At 35.2% G+C, this 14,037-nt stretch overlaps 1 protein-coding gene across 4 annotated transcripts in view; it reads left to right on the top strand.

The window, feature by feature from the left end:
- The window catches only part of LOC143250836 (uncharacterized), a 71,801-nt gene that overhangs the window by 37,662 nt on the left and 20,102 nt on the right, over positions 1–14,037 (top strand). The gene's annotated exons all lie outside the window — the stretch shown is intronic.

A 14,037-nucleotide genomic window follows, 5' to 3' on the forward strand; every position in this document is an offset into this window, starting at 1 on the left:
TAGATACTTTTAGTAATTGTGACTACAACGGAGAGTTAGTTTATTGAATTATATTAAAGATACGTATAGATATAGATAGAAACATCCGTTGTAAGTCACATGATTTTTGACATGTATGAGTAGCCATCATTGATATCTGTCGACCTTTCAGAGCTCGTCACTCAAAGTGACAATAGCAAGGTGATCTCACCTCACAACTTATAAGCGTTTTCCATCTAAACTGTAAATCTGGTAAATTATATATATAATATTCTTGCTAATAAGGGGGGGGGGTGAAGAATATTTATATATCTCCACCTCCAAACATTCAACCTTTTTAATTGAAGTGGATAAAAATAATTAAGAAACGTTTTGCTATAAATAATAAAATTCACTAGGATGTAATTGAACGTTTCTGGCAAAAATTGAAACATGTGATCGAGAAAAACCGACAAATATGCATATATATGTATACAACATGAACTCCAAAGGAAGTAAAACAAATCGTTAAACCTATTTCATCAATGATGCATTACATATACTGTACAACTACTACAAGATCTGAAGACAGAACGTTTAGTAATGCTCAAATATGCTGCTGATGTGAGCGTGCTTATTAGTTCCAATGAGAAAATTTTAAACACTGGATAGATGAAGAAAAAGTGTAAATGGTCACTAGTCAGTTTTTCACATTATATAATCGCATAATGGAATGTTTCATACTTTTCACTATGATATAGGTCTACCTTGTCTCTCTTTGGTTAACCTGTGTTCAGATTTACTGAAGAGGAGTGGAATTCTCGAAAACTAGTATAATACAATAACACACGTTGATGAAAGAGTTGGTTGAACTGGACTGCTCTTGTATTTTAAAATTAAATAATTTTTGGAACAATAAGTTTAGTTGTTATTAATTTAACAATATAAATTATTCTAAAGACTCTCCTTTCTTCTATTTTGCAGAGTTATGATCGAATGTTAATGTTCTCCTTCACTCCCTTCTATTTTACAGAGCTATGACCAAATGGTAATGTTCTCCTTCCCTCCCTTAACTTACTACTATTTTACAGAGCTATGATATAATGGTAATGTTCTCCTTCCCTCCCTTTACTTACTACTATTTTACAGAGTTATGATTTAATGGTAATGTTCTCCTTTTCTCCCTCCACTTATTACTATTTTACAGCGTTATGGTCGAACGGTACTTTTCTCCTTCCCTCCCTTTACTTACTACTATTTTACAGAGTTATGATTTAATGGTAATGTCCTCTTTTTCTCCCTCCACTTATTACTATTTTACAGAGTTATGACCGAATGGTAATGTTCTCCTTCCCTCCCTTCACTTACTACTATTTTACAGAGCTATGATTTAATGGTAAACTTCTCCTTTCCTCCCTTCACTTACTACTATTTTACAGAGTTATGGTCGAACGGTAATTTTCTCCTTCCCTCCCTTTACTTACTACTATTTTACAGAGTTATGACCGAATAGTAATGTCCTCCTTCCCTCCCTTCACTTACTACGATTTTACGGATGTTATGACCGAATGGTAATGTTCTCCTTCCGTTCCCTTCACTTACTACTATTTTACAGAGGTATGATTTAATGGTAATGCTCTCCTTTCTTCCCTCCACTTACTACTATTTTACAGAATTATGGTCGAATGGTAATGTTCTCGTTCCCTCCCTTCATATACAACTATTTTACAGAGTTATAACCGAATGGTAATGTTCTCATTCCCATACTTCACTTACTACTATTTTACAGAGTTATGATCGAATGGTAATGTACTCCTACTCTCCCTTCACTTACTACTATTTCACAGAGCTATGATTTAATGGTAATGTTCTCCTTTCCTCCCTTCACTTACTACCATTTTACAGAGTTATGATCGAATGGTAATGTTCTCCTTTCCTACCTTCACTTACTACTATTTTACAGAGCTATGATTGAATGGTAATGTTCTCCTTCCTTCCCTTCACCTACCACTATTTTACAGAGTTATGATCGATGGTAATGTTCTCCTTCCCACCCTTCCCTTCACTTACTACTATGTTTACAGAGTCCTATACTATCAGAATGGTAATGTTCTCCTTCCCTCCCTTCACTTACTACTATTTTACAGAGTTATGATCGAATGGTAATGTTCTCCTTCCCTCCCATCATTTACTACTATTCTACAGAGCTATGATCGAATGGTAATGTTCTCCTCAACTCCCTACACTTACTAATATTTAACAGAGTTATGACCGAATGCTAATATTCTCCTTCCCTTCCTTAACATACTACTATTTTACAGAGCTACGACCGAATGGTAATGTTCTTATTCCCCCTATTCACTTATTGTAATTTTACAGAGCTATGATTTAGTGGTAATGTTCTCCTTTTCTCCCTTCACTTACTACTATTTTACAGAGCTATAATCGAATGGTATTTCTTCTTCCTTCCCTTCATTTACTACGATTTTATAGAGTTATGACCAAATGGTAATGTTCTCCTTCTCTCCCTTTTCTTACTACTATTTTACAGAGGTATGATTGAATGGTAATGTTCTCCTTCCTTCCCTTCACCTACCACTATTTTACAGAGTTATGATCGATTGGTGATGTTCTCCTTCCTTCCCTTCACTTACTACTATTTTACAGAGTTATCATCGAATGGTAATGTTCTCCTTCCCACCCTTCACTTACTACTATTTTACAGAATTATGACCGAATGGTAATGTTCTCCTTCCCTCCCTTCATATACAACTATTTTACAGAGTTATAACCGAATGGTAATGTTCTTCTTCCCACCCTTCACTTACTACAATTTTACAGAGCTATGATTTAATGGCAATGTTCTCTTTTCCTCCCTTCAGTTACTACTATTTTACAGAGCTATGATCGAATGGTAATGTTCTCCTTCCCTCCCTTCATATACAACTATTTTACAGAGTTATAACCGAATGGTAATGTTCTCCTTCCCACCCTTCACTTACTACAATTTTACAGAACTATGATTTAATGGCAATGTTCTCTTTTCCTCCCTTCAGTTACTACTATTTTACAGAGCTATGATCGAATGGTAATGTTCTCCTTCCCTCCCATCATTTACTACTATTTTACAGAGCTATGATCGAATGGTAATGTTCTCCTCAACACCCTACACTTACTAATATTTAACAGAGTTATGACCGAATGGTAATGTTCTCCTTCTCTTCCTTTTCTTACTACTATTTTACAGAGGTATGATTTAATGGTAATGTTCTCCTTTCCTCCCTTCACTTAATACTGTTTTTCAGTGTTATGATTTAATGGTAATGTTCTCCTTTCCTCACTTCACTTACTACTATTTTACAGAGTTATTACCGAATGGTAATGTTCTCCTTCTCTCTCTTAACTTACTACTACTTTCCAGAGTTATGATCGAATGGTAATGTTCTCGTTCCCTCCCTTCACTTACTATTATTTTACTGAGTTATGACCGAATGGTAATGTTCTCCTTCCCTCCCTTCATTACTACTATTTTACAGAGTTATAACCGAATGGTAATGTTCTCCTTCCCTCCCTTCACTTACTACTATTTTACAGAGCTATGATTTAATGGCAATGTTCTCCTTTCCTCCCTTCAGTTACTACTATTTTATAGAGCTTCAATCGAATGGTAATGTTCTCCTTCCCTCCCTTCATTTACTACTATTTTACAGAGTTATAACCGAATGGTAATGTTCTCCTTCCCTCCTTTCACTTACTACTATTTTACAAAGTTATGATTCCATGGTAATGTTCTCCTTCCCTCCCTTAATTTACTACTATTTTACAGAGTTATGACCGAATGGTAATGTTCTCCTTAACTCCCTAATCTTACTACCATTTTACAGAGCTATGACCGAATGATAATGTTCTCCCTCCCTCCCTTCACTTACTACTATTTTACAGAGCTATGACCGAATGATAATGTTCTCCCTCCCTCCCTTCACTTACTACTATTTTACAGAGCTATGATCGAATGGTAATGTTCTCCTTCCCTCTCTTCACTTACTACTATTTTACAGAGCTATAATCGAATCGTATTTCTTCTTCCCTCCCTTCATTTACTACTATTTTACAGAGCTATGACCGAATGGTAATGTGCTCCTTCCCTCTCTTCACTTACTACTATTTTACAGAGCTATGACTTAACGGTAATGTTCTCCTTTCCTCCCTTCACATACTACTATTTTACAGAGTTATGATCGAATGGTAATGTTCTCCTTAACTCCCTACACTTACTTTTATTTTACAGAGTTATGACCGAATGGTAATGTTCTCCTTCCCTCCCTTCACTTACTACTATTTTACAGAGCTATAATTTAATGGTAATGTTCTTCTTACCTCCCTTCACTTACTACTATTTTACAGAGCTATAATCGAATGGTAATGTTCTCCTTCCCTCCCTTCACTTACTACTATTTTATAGAGTTATGGTCGAATGGTAATGTTCTTCTTCCCTCCCTTCACTTACTACTATTTTACAGAGCTATGATTTTTTGGTAATGTTCTCCTTCCCTCCCTTCATTTGCTACTATTTTACAGAGTTATAACCGAATGGTAATGTGCTCCTTCCCTCCCTTCACTTACTACTATTTTACAGAGTTATGATTTAATGGTAATATTCTCATTTCCTCCCTTCACTTACTACTATTTTACAGAGTTATAATCGAATGGTAATGTTCTCCTTCTTTCTCTTCTCTTACTTCTATTTTACAGAGGTATGATCGAATGGTAATGTTCTCTTTCCCTTTCTTCTTTTACAACTATTTTACAGAGCTATGATTTAATGGTAATATTCTCATTTCCTCCCTTCACTTACTACTCTTTTACAGAGTTATAACCGAATGGTAATGTTCTCCTTCCCACCCTTCACTTACTACTATTTTACAGACCTATGATTTAATGGTAATATTCTCATTTCTTCCCTTCACTTACTACTATTTTACAGAGTTATAACCGAATGGTAATGTTCTCCTTCCCACCCTTCACTTACTACTATTTTACAGAGTTATGACCGAATGGTAATGTTCTCCGTCCCTCCTTTCACGTACTACAATTTTAATGAGGTATGATTTAGTGGTGATGTTCTCCTTCTTTCCCTTCACTTACTACTATTTTACAGAGCTATAATCGAATGGTAATGTTCTCCTTCCCTCCTTTCTCCTATTACTATTTAACAGAGTTATGATCGAATGGTAATGTTCTCCTTTCCTACCTTCACTTACTACTATTTTACAGAGTTATCATCGAATGGTAATGTTCTCCTTCCCACCCTTCACTTACTACTATTTTACAGAATTATGACCGAATGGTAATGTTCTACTTCCCTCCCTTCACGTACTACAATTTTACAGAGCTATGATTTAATGGTAATGTTCTCCTTCCCTCCCTTCACATACTACTATTTTACAGAGTTATGGTCGAATGGTAATGTTCTCCTTCCCTCCTTTCTCCTATTACTATTTAACAGAGCTATGATCGAATGGTAATGTTCTCATTCCCTCCCTCACTTACTACTATTTTAAAGAGCTATGATCGAATGGTAATGTTCTCCTTCCCTCCCATCATTTACTACTATTTTACAGAGCTATGATCGAATGGTAATGTTCTCCTCAACTCCCTACACTTACTAATATTTAACAGAGTTATGACCGAATGGTAATATTCTCCTTCCCTTCCTTAACATACTACTATTTTACAGAGCTATGACCGAATGGTAATGTTCTTTTTCCCCCTTTTCACTTATTGTAATTTTACAGAGCTATGATTTAGTGGTAATGTTCTCCTTTCCTCCCTTCACTTACTACTATTTTACAGAGCTATAATCGAATGGTATTTCTTCTTCCTTTCCTTCATTTACTACGATTTTATAGAGTTATGACCAAATGGTAATGTTCTCCTTCTCTCCCTTTTCTTACTACTATTTTACAGAGGTATGATTTAATGGTAATGTTCTCCTTTCCTCCCTTCACTTAATACTGTTTTACAGTGTTATGATTTAATGGTAATGTTCTCCTTTCCTCCCTTCACTTACTACTATTTTACAGAGTTATTACCGAATGGTAATGTTCTCCTTCCCTCTCTTAACTTACTACTACTTTCCAGAGTTATGATCGAATGGTAATGTTCTCGTTCCCTCCCTTCACTTACTATTATTTTACAGAGCTATGATAGAATGGTAATGTTCTCCTTTCCTCCCTTCATTCACTACTATTTTACAGAGTTATGACCGAATGGTAATGTTCTCCTTCCCTCCCTTCATATACAACTATTTTACAGAGTTATAACCGAATGGTAATGTTCTCCTTCCCTCCCTTCATTTACTACTATTTTACAGAGTTATAACCGAATGGTAATGTTCTCCTTCCCTCCCTTCACTTACTACTATTTTACAGAGCTATGATTTAATGGTAATATTCTCATTTCCTTCCTTCACTTACTACTATTTTACAGAATTATAATCGAATGGTAATGTTCTCCTTCTTTCTCTTCTCTTACTTCTATTTTACAGAGGTATAATCGAATGGTAATGTTCTCTTTCCCTCTCTTCTTTTACAACTATTTTACAGAGTTATGATCGAATGGTAATGTTCTCCTTCCCTCCCTTCACTTACTACTATTTTACAGACCTATGATTTAATGGTAATATTCTCATTTCCTCCCTTCACTTACTACTATTTTACAGAGTTATAACCGAATGGTAATGTTCTCCTTCCCACCCTTCACTTACTACTATTTTACAGAGTTATAATCGAATGGTAATGTTCTCCTTCTCTCCCTTCACTTACTACTATTTTACAAGGCTATGATTTAATAGTAATGTTCTCCTTTCCTTTTTTCACTTACTACTATTTTACAGAGTTATGATCGAATGGTAATGTTCTCCTTCACTTACTACTATTTTACAGAGTTATGATTTAATGGTAATGTTTTCCTTTCATCTTTTCATTTACTACTATTTTACAGTGTTATGATTGAATGGTAATGCTCTCCTTCCCTCCATTCATTTACTACTATTTTATAGAGTTATGATCGAATGGTAATGTTCTCCTTCCCTCCCTTCATAAACAACTATTTTACAGAGTTATAACCGAAGGGTAATGTTCTCCTTCCCTCCCTTCAGTTACTACTATTTTATAGAGCTTTAATCGAATGGTAATGTTCTCCTTCCCTCCCTTCATTTACTACTATTTTACAGAGTTATAACCGAATGGTAATGTCCTCCTTTCCTCCCTTCACTTACTACTATTTTACAAAGTTATGATCCCATGGTAATGTTCTCCTTCCCTCCCTTTATTTACTACTATTTTACAGAGTTATGACCGAATGGTAATGTTCTCCTTAACTCTCTTCACTTACTACCATTTTACAGAGCTATGACCGAATGATAATGTTCTCCCTCCCTCTTTTTACTTACTACTATTTTACAGAGCTATGATCGAATGGTAATGTTCTCCTTCCCTGTCTTCACTTACTACTATTTTACAGAGCTATAATCGAATCGTATTTCTTCTTCCCTCCCTTCATTTACTACTATTTTACAGAGCTATGACCGAATTGTTCTCCTTCCCTCTCTTCACTTACTACTATTTTACAGAGTTATGACCGAATGGTAATGTTCTCCTTCCCTCCCTTCACTTACTACTATTTTACAGAGCTATGATTTAATGGCAATGTTCTCTTTTCCTCCCTTCAGTTACTACTATTTTATAGAGCTTTAATCGAATGGTAATGTTCTCCTTCCCTCCCTTCATTTACTACTATTTTACAGAGTTATAACCGAATGGTAATGTTCTCCTTCCCTCCCTTCACTTACTACTATTTTACAGAGCTATGATTTAATGGTAATATTCTCATTTCCTTCCTTCACTTACTACTATTTTACAGAATTATAATCGAATGGTAATGTTCTCCTTCTTTCTCTTCTCTTACTTCTATTTTACAGAGGTATAATCGAATGGTAATGTTCTCTTTCCCTCTCTTCTTTTACAACTATTTTACAGAGTTATGATCGAATGGTAATGTTCTCCTTCCCTCCCTTTACTATTTTACAGACCTATGATTTAATGGTAATATTCTCATTTCCTCCCTTCACTTACTACTATTTTACAGAGTTATAACCGAATGGTAATGTTCTCCTTCCCACCCTTCACTTACTACTATTTTACAGAGTTATAATCGAATGGTAATGTTCTCCTTCTCTCCCTTCACTTACTACTATTTTACAAGGCTATGATTTAATAGTAATGTTCTCCTTTCCTTTTTTCACTTACTACTATTTTACAGAGTTATGATCGAATGGTAATGTTCTCCTTCACTTACTACTATTTTACAGAGCTATGATTTAATGGTAATGTTTTCCTTTCATCTTTTCATTTACTACTATTTTACAGTGTTATGACCGAATGGTAATGCTCTCCTTTCCTCCATTCATTTACTACTATTTTATAGAGTTATGATCGAATGGTAATGTTCTCCTTCCCTCCCTTCAGTTACTACTATTTTATAGAGCTTTAATCGAATGGTAATGTTCTCCTTCCCTCCCTTCAGTTACTACTATTTTATAGAGCTTTAATCGAATGGTAATGTTCTCCTTCCCTCCCTTCATTTACTACTATTTTACAGAGTTATAACCGAATGGTAATGTCCTCCTTTCCTCCCTTCACTTACTACTATTTTACAAAGTTATGATCCCATGGTAATGTTCTCCTTCCCTCCCTTAATTTACTACTATTTTACAGAGTTATGACCGAATGGTAATGTTCTCCTTAACTCCCTTCACTTACTACCATTTTACAGAGCTATGACCGAATGATAATGTTCTCCCTCCCTCCCTTCACTTACTACTATTTTACAGAGCTATGATCGAATGGTAATGTTCTCCTTCCCTGTTTTCACTTACTACTATTTTACAGAGCTATAATCGAATCGTATTTCTTCTTCCCTGCCTTCATTTACTACTATTTTACAGAGCTATGACCGAATGGTAATGTGCTCCTTCCCTCTCTTCACTTACTACTATTTTACAGAGCTATGACTTAACGGTAATGTTCTCCTTTTCAACCTTCACTGACTACTATTTTACAGAGCTATGATTTTATGGTAATGTTCTCCTTTCCTCCCTTCATTTACTACTATTTTACAGAGTTATGACCGAATGGTAATGTTCTCCTTCCCACCCTTCACTTACTAGTATTTTACAGAGCTATGATTTAATGGCAATGTTCTCTTTTCCTCCCTTCAGTTACTACTATTTTATAGAGCTTTAATCGAATGGTAATGTTCTCCTTCCCTCCCTTCATTTACTACTATTTTACAGAGTTATAACCGAATGGTAATGTTCTCCTTCCCTCCCTTCACTTACTACTATTTTACAGAGCTATGATTTAATGGTAATATTCTCATTTCCTCCCTTCACTTACTACTATTTTACAGAGTTATAATCGAATGGTAATGTTCTCCTTCTTTCTCTTCTCTTACTTCTATTTTACAGAGGTATGATCGAATGGTAATGTTCTCTTTCCCTCTCTTCTTTTACAACTATTTTACAGAGTTATAACCGAATGGTAATGTTCTCCTTCCCACCCTTCACTTACTAGTATTTTACAGAGCTATGATTTAATGGCAATGTTCTCTTTTCCTCCCTTCAGTTATTACTATTTTATAGAGCTTTAATCGAATGGTAATGTTCTCCTTCCCTCCCTTCATTTACTACTATTTTACAGAGTTATAACCGAATGGTAATGTTCTTCTTCCCTCCCTTCACTTACTACTATTTTAGAGACCTATGATTTAATGGTAATATTCTCATTTCCTCCCTTCACTTACTACTATTTTACAGAGTTATAACCGAATGGTAATGTTCTCCTTCCCACCCTTCACTTACTACTATTTTACAAGGCTATGATTTAATGGTAATGTTCTCCTTTCCTTTTTTCACTTACTACTATTTTACAGAGTTATGATCGAATGGTAATGTTCTCCTTCACTTACTACTATTTTACAGAGCTATAATCGAATGGTAATGTTCTCCTTTCCTCCTTTCACTTACTACTATTTTATAGAGTTATGATTTAATGGTAATGTTTTCCTTTCCTCTTTTCATTTACTACTATTTTACAGTGTTATGACCGAATGGTAATGTTTTCCTTCCCTCCATTCATTTACTACTATTTTATAGAGTTATGACCGAATGGTAATGCTCTCCTTCCCTTTATTCATTTCCTACTATTTTATAGAGTTATGACCGAATGGTAATGCTCTCCTTCCCTTTATTCATTTCCTACTATTTTATAGAGTTATGATCGAATGATAATGTTCTCGTTCCCTCCCTTCACTTACTATTATTTTACAGAGCTATGATCGAATGGTAATGTTCTCCTTTCCTCCCTTCATTCACTACTTTTTTACAGAGTTATGACCGAATGGTAATGTTCTCCTTCCCTCCCTTCATATACAACTATTTTACAGAGTTATAACCGAATGGTAATGTTCTCCTTCCCTCCCTTCAGTTACTACTATTTTATAGAGCTTTAATCGAATGGTAATGTTCTCCTTCCCTCCCTTCATTTACTACTATTTTACAGAGTTATAACCGAATGTTAATGTTCTCCTTCCCTCCCTTCACTTACTACTATTTTACAGAGTTATGATTTAATGGTAATGTCCTCCTTTCCTCCCTTCACTTACTACTATTTTACGAAGTTATGATCCCATGGTAATGTTCTCCTTCCCTCCCTTCATTTACTACTATTTTACAGAGCTATGATCGAATGGTAATGTTCTCCTCAACTCCCTACACTTACTAATATTTAACAGAGTTATGACCGAATGGTAATATTCTCCTTCCCTTCCTTAACATACTACTATTTTACAGAGCTATGACCGAATGGTAATGTTCTTTTTCCCCCTTTTCACTTATTGTAATTTTACAGAGCTATGATTTAGTGGTAATGTTCTCCTTTCCTCCCTTCACTTACTACTATTTTACAGAGCTATAATCGAATGGTATTTCTTCTTCCTTTCCTTCATTTACTACGATTTTATAGAGTTATGACCAAATGGTAATGTTCTCCTTCTCTCCCTTTTCTTACTACTATTTTACAGAGGTATGATTTAATGGTAATGTTCTCCTTTCCTCCCTTCACTTAATACTGTTTTTCAGTGTTATGATTTAATGGTAATGTTCTCCTTTCCTCCCTTCACTTACTACTATTTTACAGAGTTATTACCGAATGGTAATGTTCTCCTTCCCTCTCTTAACTTACTACTACTTTCCAGAGTTATGATCGAATGGTAATGTTCTCGTTCCCTCCCTTCACTTACTATTATTTTACAGAGCTATGATAGAATGGTAATGTTCTCCTTTCCTCCCTTCATTCACTACTATTTTACAGAGTTATGACCGAATGATAATGTTCTCCTTCCCTCCCTTCATATACAACTATTTTACAGAGTTATAACCGAATGGTAATGTTCTCCTTCCCTCCCTTCAGTTACTACTATTTTATACAGCTTTAATCGAATGATAATGTTCTCCTTCCCTCCCTTCACTTACTACTATTTTACAGAGTTATGATTTAATGGTAATGTCCTCCTTTCCTCCCTTCATTTACTACTATTTTACAAAGTTATGATCCCATGGTAATGTTCTCCTTCCCTCCCTTAATTTACTACTATTTTACAGAGTTATGACCGAATGGTAATGTTCTCCTTAACTCCCTTCACTTACTACCATTTTACAGAGCTATGACCGAATGATAATGTTCTCCCTCCCTCCCTTTACTTACTACTATTTTACAGAGCTATGATCGAATGGTAATGTTCTCCTTCCCTGTCTTCACTTACTACTATTTTACAGAGCTATAATCGAATCGTATTTCTTCTTCCCTCCCTTCATTTACTACTATTTTACAGAGCTATGACCGAATGGTAATGTGCTCCTTCCCTCTCTTCACTTACTACTATTTTACAGAGTTATGACCGAATGGTAATGTTCTCCTTCCCACCCTTCACTTACTAGTATTTTACAGAGCTATGATTTAATGGCAATGTTCTCTTTTCCTCCCTTCAGTTACTACTATTTTATAGAGCTTTAATCGAATGGTAATGTTCTCCTTCCCTCCCTTCATTTACTACTATTTTACAGAGTTATAACCGAATGGTAATGTTCTCCTTCCCTCCCTTCACTTACTACTATTTTACAGAGCTATGATTTAATGGTAATATTCTCATTTCCTTCCTTCACTTACTACTATTTTACAGAGTTATAATCGAATGGTAATGTTCTCCTTCTTTCTCTTCTCTTACTTCTATTTTACAGAGGTATAATCGAATGGTAATGTTCTCTTTCCCTCTCTTCTTTTACAACTATTTTACAGAGTTATGATCGAATGGTAATGTTCTCCTTCCCTCCCTTCACTTACTACTATTTTACAGACCTATGATTTAATGGTAATATTCTCATTTCCTCCCTTCACTTACTACTATTTTACAGAGTTATAACCGAATGGTAATGTTCTCCTTCCCTCCCTTCACTTACTACTATTTTACAGAGTTATAATCGAATGGTAATGTTCTCCTTCTCTCCCTTCACTTACTACTATTTTACAAGGCTATGATTTAATGGTAATGTTCTCCTTTCCTTTTTTCACTTACTACTATTTTACAGAGTTATGATCGAATGGTAATGTTCTCCTTCACTTACTACTATTTTACAGAGTTATGATTTAATGGTAATGTTTTCCTTTCATCTTTTCTTTTACTACTATTTTACAGAGTTATGACCGAATGGTAATGCTCTCCTTCCCTCCATTCATTTACTACTATTTTACAGAGTTATGATCGAATGGTAATGTTCTCCTTCCCTCCCTTCACTTACTACTATTTTACAGAGTTATAACCGAATGGTAATGTTCTCCTTCCCTCCCTTCAGTTACTACTATTTTATAGAGCTTTAATCGAATGGTAATGTTCTCCTTCCCTCCCTTCATTTACTACTATTTTACAGAGTTATAACCGAATGGTAATGTCCTCCTTTCCTCCCTTCACTTACTACTATTTTACAGAGTTATGATCCCATGGTAATGTTCTCCTTCCCTCCCTTCATTTACTACTATTTTACAGAGTTATGACCGAATGGTAATGTTCTCCTTAACTCCCTTCACTTACTACTATTTTACAGAGCTATGACCGAATGGTAATGTTCTCCCTCCCTCCCTTCACTTACTACTATTTTACAGAGCTATGATCGAATGGTAATGTTCTCCTTCCCTGTTTTCACTTACTACTATTTTACAGAGCTATAATCGATGGTATGGTATTTCTTCTTCCCTCCCTTCATTTACTACTATTTTACAGAGCTATGACCGAATGGTAATGTGCTCCTTCCCTCTCTTCACTTACTACTATTTTACAGAGCTATGACTTAACGGTAATGTTCTCCTTTTCTCCCTTCACTTACTACTATTTTACAGAGCTATGATCGAATGGTAATGTTCTCCTTCCTCCCTTCATTACTACTATTTTACAGAGTTATGACCGAATGGTAATGTTCTCCTTCCCTCCCTTCATTACTACTATTTTACAGAGTTATGACCGAATGGTAATGTTCTCCTTCCCTCCCTTCACTTACTACTATTTTACAGAGCTATAATCGAATGGTAATGTTCTCCTTTCCTCCCTTCATTTACTACTATTTTACAGAGTTATAACCGAATGGTAATGTTCTCCTTCCCTCCCTTCACTTACTACTATTTTACAGAGCTATGATTTAATGGTAATGTTCTCCTTTCCTCCCTTCACTTACTACTATTTTACAGAGTTATAACCGAATGGTAATGTTCTCCTTCCCTCCCTTCACTTACTACTATTTTACAGAGCTATGATTTAATGGTAATGTTCTCCTTTCCTTTTTTCACTTACTACTATTTTACAGAGTTATGATCGAATGGTAATGTTCTCCTTCACTTACTACTATTTTACAGAGCTATAATCGAATGGTAATGTTCTCCTTTCCTCCTTTCACTTACTACTATTTTACAG

Source organism: Tachypleus tridentatus, chromosome 1, assembly GCF_004210375.1.
Source record: "Tachypleus tridentatus isolate NWPU-2018 chromosome 1, ASM421037v1, whole genome shotgun sequence".
Taxonomy (NCBI): Eukaryota; Metazoa; Arthropoda; class Merostomata; order Xiphosura; family Limulidae; genus Tachypleus; species Tachypleus tridentatus.